Consider the following 18047-nt stretch of genomic DNA (forward strand, 5'->3'; position numbering starts at 1 on the left):
TAATCCACAGTGGGATCTATCTAATTTTGTCCCCCATAAATATACCCTTACTCCCAAAAATACACCATGTCCTAGTGATTAGGTTGTGTCTCAGGAATAGCAGTCTTTCCTCTGAGTCAAAAGGTTGTGGAATCAAGTCCAGCAAAGTGTACATAATCTGGGCAGAGGCTCTTGTGTAATACAGAGGGAGGGCTGCAATATTGGAGGTACTAGCTTCTGGAAAAGATAATAAAGCTAAGATGCTGTCTGCCTCTCAGGTGGATGTAAAAGAATGTATTTTAGTGTTTTGAAGAAAGGCAGTATGCAATGTAGCACTCATCCAACATCACAAAAGCAGTTTATCTGACTATTTCACATTGCTGTTTGTGGATATTGCCTGCTATGTTTCCAATATTACAGCAGGGACTGCCCTTCCTGGGCTTTGGGATGTCATAAGATGTTGAAATGTGTCAGATAAATGCAGCAGTTTTCTTTCAAGGGCCGGTGGTATCTAATTAGCTCCCATCCAAAGATGTCATCAGTTATTCTTCATGTCCTGGGATCCCTTTTCCAGTAAGAAGTGTCACAACACCAGGTTAGAGTCCAACCACTTTATTTGATAATAATCCCACAAGCTTTCGGAAATGCTGTTCCTTCGTCAACCTTCCACACACCTGACGGAGGAACACTATTTCCGAAAGCTTGTGGGATTACTATCAAATAAACCTGTTGGACTTTAACCTGGTGTTGTGAGACTTCTTACTGTGTTTACCCCAGTCCAACGCCGGCATCTCCACATCATCCCTTTTCCAGCCATAGTTGTGCAGAGCTCTTTCTCAGGATATGAGCCAGGACAAAAGCAGCCGCTGTGTTGTATTTCTTCCTGTGAGAAATCCTGTAGAAGTCATGCAACACTGGGATGGTAAACATGATCGCTGTGGTTACTAGCCAGCTAAAACTTGTCTGCAACTCCCTACAGGCAGCCATCTTGTCAAATCCATAGCATTACAACAACCACCAAGGGATTGCCTACGAGCCTGTGGCTTCACTCAGCTGCAGAGATGTGACATTTCCCTTCCCCTCAATCTGCCCGACCGTTCAAACCCACCATTCCTTCAGCCGTGGAAATGGCTGAAAATAGATTGAGATGCCTTTTGACCTGCTCTGGATTTCTGTCTCCCTGTTGTGCTGCCGCTTTAATTACCCCCATTCCTTTAAATTTACCTCATCACCACCCTTTGCGAGCCTTCATTTGGATCAGTCCACATCCACCTGGAAAATGATGTGATGAAGCTGACCTGGGAGAATTGGATGCAGAGGGCTCAGTGTCACTTGAGTCAGTGAGAAAGCTGCCAGTCATTGCTGTATCTGTCAGCTCAGCCCTGCTTATTCCAGTGCTCCCCTTGTCTGCCTGCTGTGCTACTCAGACCATTATTGTGCCATGAAAATTCTGACGCACTGTCTACCCACCCACTATTCCAGGAATTGGCAGTCCAGGCACTGAACTTAATCCAAGTAGGTCATTCTGTTTTCCGCATGCTTCACCAGGCTATACTGCAAGCGGGCAGTGAATTCTGGTGCCTTTCCATTTCAACATTATACGGAGTGATGTTAATGCTGCCACCTCTGAGATCGGAAGAACGTGGAGCCAATTTGAGAAACTCTGGAACACTTTGATTGACAAGTCTTAAACTCAACCTTGCACCTTACTTTTCAATGCGGAAAACTGACACGACAATTTTATTCTACGTATTTCGTTAAAAATATTATTATAACTGGTGACTCTTTGTGCAAATTTCAACTTCAACAATTCTAGGGATTGCATACAATTTATAGAATCACTATAGTGCAGAGGAAAGCCATTTGGCCCCTTGAGCCTGCACCAACAGAAATCCCACCCAGGCCATATCCTTGTAACCCCACTATTTACCCCACTAGTACCCCAACACGGGTCAATTTAGCATGGCCAATTTAGTGCCCTTACCTGCACATCTTTGGACTGTGAGAGGAAACAGGAGCACCCGAAGGAAAACCGCAGACACAAGGGAGAACATGCAGACTCCGCACAGACAGTGACCCGAGGCTGGAATTGAGCCCGGATCCCGGGCGCTGTGAGGCAGCAGTGCCACCCCTGTATTTTCATTGCAGAAGTCTATAGCCTGCCGAATTTGATTGTCTCCTCTGATACATGAGGAATGGCTGAATGGGGTGAGGGTACCCTTGGTTGACTCCAGGATAGTTTTCCAGGAGTGGAACAAGGATTCTGAGGGTGAGGGAATAGTGAGGGCAGACAATTAGCAGGTTTGAGCGCACAGCAGCTAATAGCCATGCACATTATGAATCTCCCTGAGTGTTGGGAGAATACAAGAGTTTGATAACCTCGTGTAGACAGCAGGAAAACATTTGACCTCATTGTTAGAAGTCTAACTTTTGGATATGAAATTTCATTTAAATAAATCCTTTGTTATTGCTGCCCTGAATGCTAATGATAAGACACTGTTTATGAGTTGGCTCAACACATTGGCAGCATTGATAACTTAATTTTATGTATTTATGTATATTACAGACAAAAACAGAGTCTTTGCTTATATTTTCACACATTCTTTCCATACTCTGCCTGGGATTTGTGCAGCAAAGGCTGCAGTTTTCACAGTGCTTATTATTATTTAACAGCTTTATTTTTATTGTGCCGAAAATTTGAACTTTTCCAAAATAAACAGATGGAAAATCTGTCGGAAAGTTTATTTTCCAATCTGCTGGTAACACAGTCTGAGAGTTGGTCACTGTGTAACTGTACAGAATCTCTGTTTAATCAGCAGGATAAGGAGTGTTTAGCAATGAAATAAAGAATATGCATTTAGAGTGTCTGTCAGTACCACAGGATCTCCCAAAGCACCTTACAGCTAGAGGTACTTATGAAATATAGTCACTGCTGGTGTGTAAGGGATCAGTTCATTTGAACACAGAAAAGTCTCACAAATAACAGTGAGAAAATAACCAGTTAATCTGATTCAGTGATATTGTAACAACTCCTAAAAACATAGAAAATAGGAGCAGGCATAGGCCATTCAGCCCTTTGAGTTTGCTCCCCCATTCCTTATGGCTGATCATCCAACTCAATAGCCTGATCCCACCTTTCCCCAATATCCTATAGATTCCTCCTAGCTCTCCTCCTAACCTTGTCCTTTTTTTTATTCATTCATGAGATGTGGGTGTCACTGGATGGACTGCATTTATTACCTATCCCTAATTGAACCGAATGGCTTGCTAGGCCATTTTAGAGGAATTTAAGAGTCAACCTCATAGGCCAGACCAGGTAAAGGCAGCAGATTTTAAACAACAAAGAACAGTACAGCGCAGGAACAGGCTCTTCAGCCCTCTAAGCCTATGCCGATCATGATGGTTGCCTAAACTAAAACTGCATGCACTTACGGAGTTTGTATCCATCATTTTCTACCTTATTCCTGTATTTGTCTAGATGTCCCTTAAGTGCTGCTATCGTACCTGCTTCCATTACCATCCCAGGCAGCATGGTCCAGGCATTCACTACCTTCTATGCAAAAAACTTGCCTCGCACATCTCCTCTAAAGCTTTCCCCATGCACCTTAAACCTATATCCCCTTGTACTGGCAACATAGGAAAGAGCATCTGGCTATCCATTCTGTCCATGCCGTTCTAATCTATCAGATCGCCCCTCAACCTCCATCGTTCCAGGGAGTATTTCCTTCCCTAAAGGGCATTAGTGAATCAGATGGGTTTTTCCAACAATCGCCAATGGTTTCATGGTCATCATTAGACTTTTATTTCCAGCTTTTTATTGAATTCAAATTTCACCGTCTGCTGTGGCGGGATTCGAATCCAGATACCCAAAGCATTATCCTGGGTCTCTGGATTGAAAATTCCACTCCGCCACTGACTCCCCCTGAGGAATAGGATATAATTTTGTTGGTGCTATCCTCTATCATTACTGTTGCCTTTATGAAATTCAATCTACTTCATCAAAGATCAGTGTTTGAACATAAACACTGGGTTTAATTATTAGGCCCTGAAGGGGTAGTGCAGAGATGGTTGGATAGGAGTTTTTTTTTGCTGTGGGCCAGTGTGCTGCTAACATCCCATCCTTGAACCATTTTCCTGGAGATGGAGAGAGGAGTAGAAAGGCTAATCATCACCCAGTGGTGGGGCGTCAACTAAGTCCCCCTGTCGGAGGTTGGCTAGCACACTGGGGAGGCCTGTGCTCCACAAAGGCAGGCTTTGAGGCTCTCACCGCCTGTTTGAAATTAGTAGCCATGGTGGACTACCCTGTGGAGCAGATCCCCACCCCAATGATGGCCTGTTGCTAAGGGCATTTTTAATGTTAATGTTTCGACAGTTGGAGAGAGGATGTCTCTCTGAAAAGACAGCCTCCTATTGGCCCTCCAGTTTCGAGAGCCTGCTCACAGTACTTCATTAGCCAATCCAGGGACACTTCCTGCCAAATGGCCATCCTTCCCAACAGTGTGAACCTCTGACCTCCATTTGACCTGATGCCCCCAGGGAAAATCCTGCCCTTTGTCTCACTATCTCAGCACTAACTGCAATGGGCCGTGTTTCAGGTTGTTGTGGGAGGATTGAGGGGGAGTCGGGGAGGGGGAAGGGAGTGGTGGGTAATCAGGGCTCACCACTCACATCACTCCACCCCCAATACCCATCCCAGAAGAAAAATCGATTCCAAACCAACCACTTTAATAAAGCGTGCCCACAACGATAACATGCTGCCAGAGGCTTAACAAGCTAAGGGCTGGACTGCTACCCCTCCATCAAATGAAGAGCTGTCCTTCAGAGCTGCTGCCCAATCTGATTGTCCAGCCACTGTAGCCATCCCAGCAGCTCCACAATTTAGTAGTGGCTGCTGCCGGGACTGCAAGCAGCTCCCAGGATGAAGAGGCGGAGAGGTGGAAATCCAAAGTTTCAGATTGGGAGGGTTCAGGGAGCCTCGGAAGGGAGGCAAGGGGTTTTGGAGGCTAGTTGGAGGATTTTGACAAGTTGATGGAATGGGCAGAAAAGTTGAATGCAGAGAAGTGTAAGGTAATGCATATTGGTAGGAATAACATGGAGAGACAAAATGAGACGAGGGGCAAAATTTGAAAGTGGGTGCAGGAGTAGAGGGACTTAGGTGTATATATCATTGAAGGTGGCAGGACAGGTGGAAAGAGCAGTTAATAAAGCATATAATATATTGGGAGAAGTTAGCATGGCCAGTACACCTAACAGCACACCTTTCAGGTTGTGGGAGGGAATCCACACAGACACGGGGAGAATGTGCAAACTCCTCACCAACAGTGACCCAAGCCAGGAATTGAACTTGGGTCCCTGGCGCTGTGAGGCAGCAGTGCTAACCACTGTGCCACTGTGCCAATATTTGACGAAGATGAGATTGGCCTCAGCTGTAATACCTTGAGCAGTCAATCAGCACACTGATACAGTCTCAATTCACAACTGACAAATCCTTTTCTTGGGCGAAATAACAAAGATATATCCCAATTCCAACCCTCGGAAAGAGAGACGTTGAGGAAAAATTGGCAATAGCAAATAAATTTCTTGGCTTTGGCTGTGAAAACTGACTGTCAGTCACCAGTGGGTTTTAAAGCCCCTGACCTGACCAACATCCCCCTTTGATGAACATGTCTTACCCTGTCTAGCTGGCTCCAGTCCCTTGTCATGTAAAAACAGCTTCTTATTAAAACTGCTTACAGTTTGCTGGATTGACAGCTCATTCTCTGTATTAGATCCTCTCTGATGCTGCACCAACAGACACTTAGGGCATTGTTTCTCTTCACTCAGTGCCTGAGGGACACTCTCTAATAACACGGGCTGTGCATTCTTGCCCACATTATAAGACACCCAGGTAATATTAAACAAAGCACTCATCATGGTTAGCTAAAACCTTTCATCTTCTTCCCAGCCTTCTTGATCTTGCAGCAACACAGAGCTCAAACTTGGCCTTCAGACACTTGTGTCAGTCTTCCGGAGAAAGGTCTGTGATGTACCCAAGGGTGCCTCCAGGAGTGATGGCTTTGAAATCGTGTCAGCCACATCACAGGCCGAGGAGATTGAGCAACGCACTCGACTCACCTGATATGGTGGAAATACTGAGCCACCGGGCTGGGAGGCTCCCAGGACGGATCCCTGCCGAGTGCCATGGTCACAGCTGGGTTGCTCGACCTGGCTCAGTGTTCCTGTGCTAGAGGGAAGAAGTCCTCTGTGGATGGTAGTTCTTGGCCCTCTCTGCCCCTTCAAGGAAATGTGTGTGTGTTTGCTGAGGTTATGATGCCTTCTATGGTTGAATATCCCACCACCATTCCCTGCTAAGTGTGCTGACTTGGCTGGGTATTCTGGGGGCTGCTGATAGCAGCTGGCTGATGTGTAGGAAGCTTTTCAGCTGGTGTGGATTGTCAGTCTGACTAATACACCGGCTCCATTCTCCTTCTTACACTCAGTCCAGAGAGCTCAGCTGCAGGTTGGCAACAGGATGTTCAAATAAACACAGGATACTCCCGCAGCTTAAACCTTAAAGTGGACAGATTACTCATACAGTTCATGGTAATTGTTCACTGCTTGTCCAGTTGACACACTCTGCCCATCGGGGCAATGATCACCTTGAGTCTGATAGGGAGAAGCCTAGCATTCTTCAAAAGGAAGAGAAAGGGCCTTCATTTACCTAGCACCTTTCACACCCTCAGGATATCCCAACACCTCTTTCAGGCACTGAAGGATTTCTGGGGAGATCTTGTGCAGCAGTGGGTAGCGTCTCTGTCTCTGAGCCAGAAGCTTCAGGTTTGAGTCCCACCCCAGGACTTGCTGGCCAGGGAAGGTGCATTCATAACGTGATCAAACAGGTTGAGTATTAACCTGCAAATCTTTCCAAACACGTCAATAGCTGGTGGTAAGAGCAGGAGAGACTCTGATCAGCCATATTTGATGTGGAGTGATGCCCCTCAAGCTATGAGCCCCTAGCGACAGGCTAACAACTTGTTCTGGAAATTACTAGTTATGAAAATGGCTAAAGGTAGTGCGCCACTAGGCATGGGAGGAGATCTGGGGAAGTATTTTCGAAGCGAGGTTACCATTGTAGTGTTGGCAGGCAGTTTGCAATCAGTAAGTCTCCATAAACAACAAAGACCAGGTGAGCTGTGTTTTAGTGACTCTGACAGAGACTAAGCAGTGACCAGGCAAAGCCTTTGGGCATGTAACTGAATCATGCGGCACCATTTCTAGTGGATTCGGCAGTGCCGTGTGCAGCCCAGGAGGCATTCACCACTGCGGAGACCAAGCACGTTGAATTAGTATACTCCTGACAGCCCACAGCCCAACTGACTGGTGTGACACCAGCATTTTAAATTGAGATCAGACCGGTCCTGGTGATGTCTGTGCTATCCATTCCTGCAGGGAGAAGTATGAAGCAGCAAGATCTGCGCCTTCTGGTAATGTCCTTAAAGAGCCAGGCACCCTGATCGCAGGTAAGCTCCATTTTTGGAAATGTTTTCTCCTGGGAAGTATGTGAAAATACTGTGTGGTGTTCTGGAGATAATTTGGACCATTGTTGCACAGGGATCACAGAGCAATAGGTAAGCTATGCATGGAAAGGCAGCAACATGGCCCCTCTGCATTTGCAGGGTAGTAGGAATGGAGGTTGCAGAGAGGACAGGCAGCGCCTTGTGCCCTCTGCTAGGCTCTGCAATGCATTATGACAATGATATGAGACCAGTTAATGCATCCAACATCTTGGTGCACATACCGATTCAGCACTCCCCATGTGCAATGTCCTCATCTGAGTCGTTTGATTTGATCTGATTTACTATTGTCACATGTATTAGTATCCAGTGAAAAGGATTGCACCCTAAGATATGCCTTTCATAGAGAAGGAAAGGAGCGGGTACAGAATGTAATGTTACAGTTATAGCTAGGGAGTAGGAAAAGATCAACTTACTATAAGATAGGTCCATTCAAATGTCTGATGGTAGCAGGGAAGAAGCTGTTCTTGAGTCGGTTGGTACATGACCTCAGACTTTTGTATCTTTTTCCCGATGGTAGTGGTGGAAGAGAGAATGTCCAGCAAATCTTGTCTGCAACTCCGATTTGGGCCAACTGGAAAGCAAGCCATCCTCTCACCCTGGCATTGGTAGCCCGGCCATGCTGGTGGCTACCTTGTCCTGATCATAACTCTGTGCCAATTCCCAAGGTAAGTGCAGTACCAGCATCTGAGCTAAGGCCTGTGTGTGTCAGATCAGGAGATGGAGCCTCTTTATCAGCATTCTGTTTCTCAGCACCACACCCCCCCACCCCCTGCCCAGCGGCTCCTGTAGCTGGGCAAGCAGTGGATCATGGGGGTCCGAAAGCAGGAACTTACAAAGAGAAGGTTGGTACAATGGAGATGGGATGGTGTGGGAAACAAGAGGAACATGAGCATGTTATTAGTAGTTTAGCCAGCAGGATGAGGCTGTGCTGGGAGTTTAGATGAGACAGAAGACAGGAACATGATGTGACCTTCAGTGTTCTTAGCAATGTTGGACGCTATGGGTTCCATTGCAGTCCATGCCATGATGAAGAGAATCATCTCTATCGTGAGCCTCAGGAGAAGTAACATCCGTATTGCCAGGATATACAGACATATTGAAATTCTAAATAAGAGTAGTGGTGTCAAAAATGGACATAGAAGCTGCAGATGGTCAAGGATGTAAATTCAGTCAGTGGTTGAATTGCTGGTGAGCGATACCAGCAGATAGACAATGGAATTCCACCCTGTCTCCAGATAGGACATATCAAAATCATACAAGCATTCAGAAACAAATTGCCATCTCTTGTGGAGACAATGGAAGCTGATTATCATCTTAGCACGAATGATATCCCGTGAACAATGTCACAGACCAGTTTGTGGATTTTTACTTTCCAGGAAAATACAAAGACTGGATAAGAGCCAACTGAAAAACAGGAGGAAAGACAGCAGCAGATCCCTGGTAACTCCAGCTGGTAGCACTCTCTGAAACAAGCCAAGACAGCAAAGCCAGATGGAAAAGCAAACAGGGCAGCTTCTAAACTAAACCACAGAATACTGGAATCTTGAAACCGACTATTTACCTGTTAAAGTCAGCGCAGATGGAATCATGAATTGCAACAGTGCAACGTTCCATCATCAACTCTTCATGGCCAAGTCGAAAGCTGACCTGTATATATTTTTTACTTACCTTGGGGCTCAATATTCATTTCTAATCGTAGTGAAAATCACACTTTCTTTAACTCAAGAAAGCCTGCATGAATTCGTTCCTTTTAAAACGTAAGTATTGAGCTGCAAAAGGTACCTGCAAGGGAAGAGATCCCTTTAAAATTAATCTTGTTGTGACTAAATAAAGGCATTCTTCTTAACTCCAATGAATATAATCCTAACCAACTCAATCTCACCTCATACATCAGTTCCATCATCTCAAGAATCAGTCTGGAAAACCTTCTGCACACTCCCTCTATACAAAAATCATCCTTCCTCAGATAACGAGACCAAAACTGCACACAATATTCGAGGTGTGGCCTCACCAAGGATCTGTATAATTGCAGCAAGACACCCCTGCTCCAGCTCTCAAATCCTCTTGCTATGAAGGCCAACATACCATTTGCCTTCTATAGCACTTGCTGCATCTACCTGCTTATCTGCAGCGACTGGTGTATGAGGACACCCAGGTCTCATTGTACATTTTGCTCTCTCAATCCATAGCCATTCAGATAATAATCTGCCTTCCTGTTATTGCTACCAAAGTGGATAACCTCACATTTATCCACATTAAACTGTATCTGCCATCCATTTGCCCATTCACTCAGAACATAAGAAATAGGAGCAGGAGTAGGCCTTCTGGCCCTTCGAGCCTGCCCCGCCATTCAATAAGATCATGGCTGATCTGAAGTAGATCAGTTCCACTTTCCCGCTTTCTCCCCATAACCCTTAATTCCCTTGTCTGTCAAAAACCTATCTACCCGTGACTTAAATATGTTTAGCGAGGTAGTCTCCACCACTTCAACGGGCAGAGAATTCCAGAGATTCACCACCCTTTGAGTGAAGAAGTTCCTCCTCAACTCTGATCTAAACTGCCCCCCTCCATTATCTTGAGGCTGTGCCGTCTAGTCCTGTTGTCCTTACTGAGTGGGAAGAATCTCTCTACCTCTACCCTATCCATCCCCTTCATTATCTTATACGTCTCTATAAGATCCCCCCCTCATCCTTCTAAACTCCAACGAGTATAGACCCAGTCTATTCAATCATTCTTCATAGTCCAACCCCCTCATCTCTGGTATCAGCCTGGTGAACCTCCTCTGCACTCCCTCCAAGGCCAATATATCCTTCTGCAAGTGCGGCGACCAAAACTGAACACAGTACTCCAGCTGCGTCCTCACCAATGCCCTATACAGCTGCAGCAAGCCCTCCCTGCTTTTATATTCAATCCCCCTCACTATAAAGGCCAGCATCCCATTCGCCTTCCTGATCACCTGCTGCACCTGCAGACTGGGTTTTTGCGCCTCATGCACAAGGACCCCCAGGTCCCTCTGCACCGTAGCATGCTGCAGCTTTTTGCCTTTTAAATAATAATCCCTCCTACTATTATTTCTGTCAAAGTGGATAACCTCACACTTGCTAACATTATACTCCATCTGCCTGTCGAAATCTAACTGAAGCTTCTCTGCATCCTCCTCACAGCTCACCCTCCTACCCTGCTTTGCGGCATCTGTGAATTTGGAGTAATAGATACAGTTCCCTCATCTAAATCATTAAGATATATTATGAATAGCATTAATTAACTATAGTGATTACTTGTTTCAGAAATATCTCATCTTCGAACCTCCTCAACCCCATCACTGTAAAGGATGGTTGTGCCACAATAAGAAATAAATGGCACAGTGACACAGTGGTTAGCACTGCTGCCGCACAGTGCTAGGGACCTGGGTTCAATTCCCAGCTTGCGTCACTGTGTGGAGTTTGCACATTCTCCCCATGTCTGTGTGGGTTTCCTCTGGGTGCTCTGGTTTTGTCCCATTGTCCAAAGATGTGATGGTTAGGTGCATGGGCCATGCTAAATTCTCCCTCAGTGTACTCGAGTAGGTGCCTGAGTGTAGTGACTAGGGGATTTTCATAGTGATTCCATTGCCTTGTGAATGTAAGCCAACTTGTGACTAATAAATAGACTTTGAAGGTGTTACTTTAAACTTTTGCCATTGGTGGGAAACATGGCAGGGGATGAGCTGATTTTCCCTGTGTGGAAGCCTAAAGCATTAGTGTTGGCAGTGAAAATGAAACTTATTCCAATGCCTTTAAGAAGAGAGGGCAAGATTGAAGTGAGCATCAAGCTTGCTTGTGGCAATGATCTCTTTGAAGTTGTATCAACTGTAGCCAAGTCTTGGCAGCATTTGAAATAATATCATTGGTATTTGGAAAGAATCTGGTGGTATTTCTGATAAACCTCATGGTTTCGAGATTAAAAATCAGCTCTGATTAAAATAAGAGCAAGACAAGCTAACACAGAGAATCACAGAATTGTTACAGAGCAGCAAGAGGCCAATTGGCCCATCATGTCTGTACCAGCTCACCAAAACACCATTCTTCTGCCGTCTCCCTTTAAATGTTCACATTCTCCCGATTCAGACTATCATCTCCTTCCCTTTTGAATGCTTTAATTGAACGCAGAGATTGAGAAGCTGGAGGTGAAAGAACTGGGCCGTCCAAGGTGTCACATTACTGTGGATTCAAAGCCTATCTGAAGTCAATGCCTCCAGGTTGGGAGGAGAGAAACTTGGAGATGAAAACAGATCAAAATTACAAAGTAATTCAAAAGCCACAATCAACTAGCGCCCCGGCCAATATACCAATGAGTGTCAACTCTTCGAAGGAGAGACGCACACTGGAGTCAGTTGTGTAAAGGTCACTTTTGAAGATTTGAGCTCACTCATCTGATATTCTGCCTACAATTTCCGAGCAGAATTGGATGAAATTTGTGAAAGACAGTGCATCAATATAACACACTGCAGATCCATGCTGTTAAACATAGCAGGAGCTGAGACTTCCAGCAGTATGTTAGTGTGTGTTAAACATCCAGGAGTTTCCTTATTTCCCCTCCTTACTTGTTCAGCTGACTGATCCTCACATTACACTTGCAGCTCTATAATGTGCCTTTGTAAACTGCTTCAGCCCCCTTGAGCCCATGAAGACTGCAACAGTGTTCATGCATTGAGAAGCAACTTATATATTTAACCAGAGTGGCGTCAGTTACCCAGACTTAAATAACTGCCAATGTTTTTACATTTGCCTTTTCTCTGTAGGTATTCAGTACTCTTTCCATTCCTTGGCAATGCAGTTGGGAAGGGAGCTGTCTCCAGCCTTCTGTCAATTCTCTGTTAAAACTGCAGGGATTTATTTCTGATTATGCTTCCTCTACGCATTGCTTTTTGTGCCTTCATCCATTTCTATGAACAGATTCAGAGTTGTTTCTGTCAGTACATATAGACAATGGCTTTATGGTCAAATGTGTCATTTGATGAACAACTAAATGCTGCAGACTAGAAGATAAGATGCTTGGTTTGATTTTCATTCCGTGGTAGGTTAGCTGGTGTCAGGTAGGGGTGGCGATGACCTAACAAAGAACAAAGAACAGTACGGCAAAGGAACAAGCCCTTCAGCGCACCGAATCTGTGCCGACACAGATGCTTTTCTAATCTAATATTTTCTTGCCTTGTGGTCCATATCCCTCTATTCTCTGCCTATTCATGTATCCATCCAAGTGCCTCTTGAATGTTCTTATAGAATCTGCTTTCACCACCTCCTCCGGCAGCGCATTCCAAGTATTCACCATCCTCGGTGTGAAAAACTTGCCCCTCACATCTTTTCTTAGCTTTCCCTCTCTCATTTTTAAACTAGGCCCCTAAGTAATTGACCTTTAACCCTGGGAAAAAGACTCTGGCCATCCACTCTATCCAAGCATGTCACAATCTTATAAACCTGTATCAGGTCTCCCCGCATCCTCTGATGCTGCAATGAAAACAATTCAAGTTTGTTTAACCTTTCTTCATAGCTTACATCCTCCAAACCAGGCAACATCCTGGTAAATCTCTTATGCACTCTTTCCAAATCATCAATATCCTTCCGGAAATGTGGTAATCAGAATTGTACACAATACTCCGAATGTGGCCAAACCTAAGTTTTATACAGCTGCAACATGATTTTCCAATTCCTATACTCGAAGCCCTGACCAATGAAGGCCAGCATGTCATACACCTTCTTCACCACATTGTCCACCTGAGTTGCCACATTTGGTGAACTGTGGATCTGCACGCTTAGATCCATCTGTATGCTAACATTTCCAAGGGCTCTACCATTTACTGCATTCTTTCCTTCTACAGACCTCCCAAATCACATCACTTCTCAGCTCTCAATCCACAAAGTCAGCTAACTGTTTGAATCCCATCACGGCAGATGGTAAAATTTAAATTGGGATTAAAAGTCTACTGATGACTATGAAAGCATTGCTGGTTGTCAGAAAAATCCATCTGGTTCACTAATGTCCTTTAGGGAAGGAGATCTGCTGTCCTTACCTGGTCTGGACTACATGTGACTCCAGAGACACAGCAATGTGGTTAACTCTCAACTGCCCTCCAAGGGCAACTAGGTTTGGGCAATAAATGCTGATGAACCAGTGACGTCCATGTCCCATGAATGAATAAAAAGAGGTGGAAGATTGTTGAGTAGATTGTGATTGGCTTGGGACTCCTGGACTAGCCAAGAGAATAACCCATCAGGGTTTGTACTCTTAGTGGTTGTGACAACCCAATAAGGCAGTCAATCACTACTCATGGGTTCAAGCATGGAGAATGAAACTGCAGTCCAAGTGTCAGTGCCTTCAGGAGGGGGAGGATGAAACATGAATAGAAAGAATTGAGCCTATGAGTTCAGCAATGTATTTATGAAAGAGAGTACAGCTCACTCCTCATCTACTCTCAATATAAAGAATCCAGCCTTCTTTGCTTCAATATTGTGGTGTTCCAGTCTGTAGCATGTGTCATGGACTGTGCCAAGTCTTGTTTAAAGGAGAATGTACAGCGCAGGATTCCATTCTCTATATCAGAGGGAGACAATGTTGTCATTGGACTAGAGATATGGGCTAATTCTCTGAGGCAGATGGGTTCATATCCCATCACGGCAGCTGGTGAAGTTTCAATTCAGCTAATAAATCTAGGTCAGCATGTTAAATGCCACCCCACTTCCCCTCGAGGGTTCTGAGACCGAAGGGAGAACGTGAAATTGCATGGACAGGACTCTCTCTAGAGTCCCACATGCCCGACCTCACAGTGATTTGAATAAAACTGGACAGATCACCTGGCATCAGTCTTGGCACTGGAAACGACAATGGCAAACACAGCCCTGTCGACCCTGCAATGTCCTCCATACAAACAACTGGGGGCTTGTGCCAAAATTGGGAGAGCTGCCTCACTGATTAAGTATGTGACAGTCTGATATAGTTACATTCATGGACAATGTCCCAGACAGCACCATTTTCACCGATAGATCTGACCCAACAGAGGAGGTAGCACAGTGGTATATAGTTGGGAGGGAGTTCTCAATATTGACTCTGGACTCCATCAGGTCAAATGTAGGCAAGGAATGCTACTTATCCTTATTGAACACTATTTGGAGAAAGCACCAAAGGTTACTGGGTCGCAGAATGTACCCTGCATGAGGGACTGCAGAGTCCATCACCAAGAGTGACTTGGTAGCACCAGCATAGATAAGGTCCTAAAGGACTTAGCTGTTAGGCTGAGACTCTGGCAAGTGGTCGGAGAATCAGCAAAGGTAAAACATACTTGACCTCATCCTCACCAACATGTCCATGACAGTATCAGTAGGAGTGACCACTGCACAGTCCTTGTGGAGACAAAGTCCTGTGTTCACATTGAGGATACCCTCCATCGTATGGCACCATCATCATGTTTAATGGGATAGACTTTGAACAGATCAAACTGGTCTTCCATGAGGTGCTGTGGGCTATCAGCAGCAGCTGAATCGACCACAACCTGCAACCTCATGGCCTGGATGTCCACACTCTCCATTACCACCAAGACAGGGGATCAGCCCTGGTTTAATGAAGAGTGCAGGACAGCATGCATGGAGCAACACCAGGCACACCTAAAAAGAGGTGTCAATCTGCTGAAGCTACAACACATGCCAAATAGCATAACCAGCAAGTGGCAGATTGAGTTAAGCGACCCCACAGCCAATGGATCAGATCTAAGCTCTGCAGTCCTGCCACATCCAGTCATGAATGTCACCAGCCATGCTAAACTGACCCTAGTGTCAGGAGGATTAGCAGGGTGAATACGTGGGGTTACGGGAACAGGGTCTGGGTGGGATTGTGGTCGGTACTGACTTGATGGGCTGAATGGCCTCTGTCTGTACTGTAGGTAATCTATTCTATTCTATTATAATAGTGGTGGACAATTTCACTGGAAAAGGAGGCTCCACAAGTATCCCCACCCTCAATGATAGAGGAGCCCAGCACATCAGTGCAAAAGAGAAGGCTGAAGCACTCACTACAATCTTCAGCCAGAAGTACCAATTGGATGATTCATCTCAGCCTCCTCTGGAGGTGTCCAGCGTCATAGATGTCAGTCTTCAGCCAATTCAATTCACTCCACATTGACCAAGAAATTGCTGAAGGCACTGAATACTGCAAAGGAAATGGGCCCTGACAATATTCAGGCAATAGTACTAAAGACTTGTTCTCCAGGATTTGTTGCACTCCTAGCCAAGCTGTTCCAGTACAACTATAATAATGAAGTCTACTCAACAATGTAAATAAAACCTGCCCATGAATGTCCTCTCCATAAAAAGCAGAACAAATCCAACTCAGCCAATTACCACACCATTACTCTACTCTCGACCATCAGTAAAGTGATGGAAGTGGTCATCAACAGAATAACCTGCTCAGGGATGCTCAGCTTAACTTCTGCCAGGGCCATTCAGTTCCTGACCTCATTACAGCCTTAGTCCATACATAGACAAATGAGCTGAATTCATGAGATGAGGTGAGAGTGACAGCCCTTGACATCAAGGAAGCATTTGCTTGAGTATGACATCAGGGAGCCATAATCAAATTGAAATTAATAAGGAAAATCTTCCGCTGGCTGGGGTCACGCCTAACACAAAGACCAGGACATCACTGCAGGAGTTCCTCAGAGCAGTGTCCTTACTTCAACCATCGTCAGCTGTTTCATCTTCTTTCCAGCATAGGCTCAGAAATGGGAGTGTTCACTGATGGTTAAGCAATGTTGTAGCTTTACTTGCAGAAGGTTGTCCATGCTCTCATGCAGCATATCTGTACAACATTGCAGCCTGGACCGGTAATTGGCAAGCAATGCTTGTGACAGCCAATTTCTACGTGGTGACCCTCTCCAACAAAAGAGTTGAACCACCTAACCACAATGTGCAAGGGCATCACCATTGTTGATTCACTCACCATCAATATCTTTGGGCTTCACCATTTACTACATACTTAACTGGACTAACTAACTACAGCATGCCATGGGAATGCAGTGGGCGAGGCATGGACCACGCAAATGTCCATTGATCTCAGGCAGGATTTTCTGGTCTACGGGCGAATGTGGCTAGAAAATCCCACCCAGTGTCTACATGAGTGGGTTAGAGGCTGGGAATTCTGCAGTGAGTTACTCACTTTCTGACTCCCCAAAGCCTGTCCACCATCTACAAGGCACAAGTCAGGAGTGTGATGGAATACTCTCCATTTGCCTGGATGGGTGCAGCTCCAAAATCACTCAAAGAGCTCAACAACATCCAGGACAAAGCAGCCTGCTTGAGTGGCATCCCATTCAATATCTTAAACATTTACTCCCTCCATCTTGGGCATCATGACTGCAGTGTGTACAATCCACTAAGGCAAATCAACAAAGCTCCTTCAACAACACATCCCAAACCTGTCATCTATACCACCTAGAAGAATAAGAACAGTGAAAGCATGGGAACAGTACCAACTGAAAGTTGTTTAGTAATGGGGAATAAACATCTGAATTTGCAGTGACACCCAGAACCAAAGAATGATTTATTTCAATGTGGTCTGGTGGTATCAGCTTGAAGTATCTTGGTGGTGATGGTATATGGGTGGTGATGATGAATATATGTGTAGTGGTTGTGATAGGTATATGGGTGTGATGTTCAGGTCAGAAACTACAAAATGTTTTATGAATGCATGAACCACAAGTTTTGCACCTTGAATTTGGCTAGGATAAGGATGAGATGTTTCACTTCAGGTATAATTCAAGTGAGCCACTAGGGAGCTATTATCAAACAAAGTTTACTTAAGAATATAGTTAACATATATAGTAAGAAAATTAGCAACAACATTTATCAATTACAAACAAGAAATAAAACAATCTACAATATATAACTCTTAATAAATATCTCTAATGTGTTCCAATTAAAACCAAATTCCAATAAACAAAACCCTTTAAACAGATTTATCACTGCACAGGCTAAAGCTCACATAATACCAGAATTCAGTTCCCTGGATTGAACGCTAATTTCAATTGATCTTGAAACCTCAGAGAAGCTTGTGGTCTTTAGCTCCCCAAAACACCAAAACACAGACTTTTTACTGCAGGATGGTAAACTAGATGTGCTTTCAGCTAAATAATAAAACTTTCACAATAAAAACTGAGAAAGAGACTTTTTTCAGCTATGCTTCTAACACTGCAGTCAAAATGAAACTAAAAATTAACCCTGTCACCTGAGCTGCACACACTTTTATTTTCCCTCTCAATAATGACATCAGCTAAGGCTGTGAGCTGAGACACTGACCGTGAGAACTGCAGAGATCATGACTTTTAAAAAATCTTTTAGAAGGACACTAACGTCACAATAGGTGTCGGTGGTGATGGACGTATGTGTGCTGGTGATGGGTATATGTGTGGTGGAGATGGGTATATGTGTGGTGGTGGTGATGGATATATGTGTGGTGGAGATGGGTATATGTGTGGTGGTGGTGATG

The 18047-nt window shown here is 44.8% G+C and overlaps 1 pseudogene; it reads right to left on the reverse strand.

Annotated features, from left to right (window-relative positions):
* Positions 1 to 15096, reverse strand: part of LOC145357598 (NADH dehydrogenase [ubiquinone] 1 beta subcomplex subunit 8, mitochondrial-like) — a 30386-nt pseudogene extending 15290 nt beyond the window's left edge.
* Between the last annotated feature and the right edge of the window lie 2951 nt (positions 15097 to 18047).

This window comes from Carcharhinus amblyrhynchos, chromosome 23, assembly GCF_965287045.1.
Source record: "Carcharhinus amblyrhynchos chromosome 23, sCarAmb.v2.hapA, whole genome shotgun sequence".
Taxonomy (NCBI): Eukaryota; Metazoa; Chordata; class Chondrichthyes; order Carcharhiniformes; family Carcharhinidae; genus Carcharhinus; species Carcharhinus amblyrhynchos.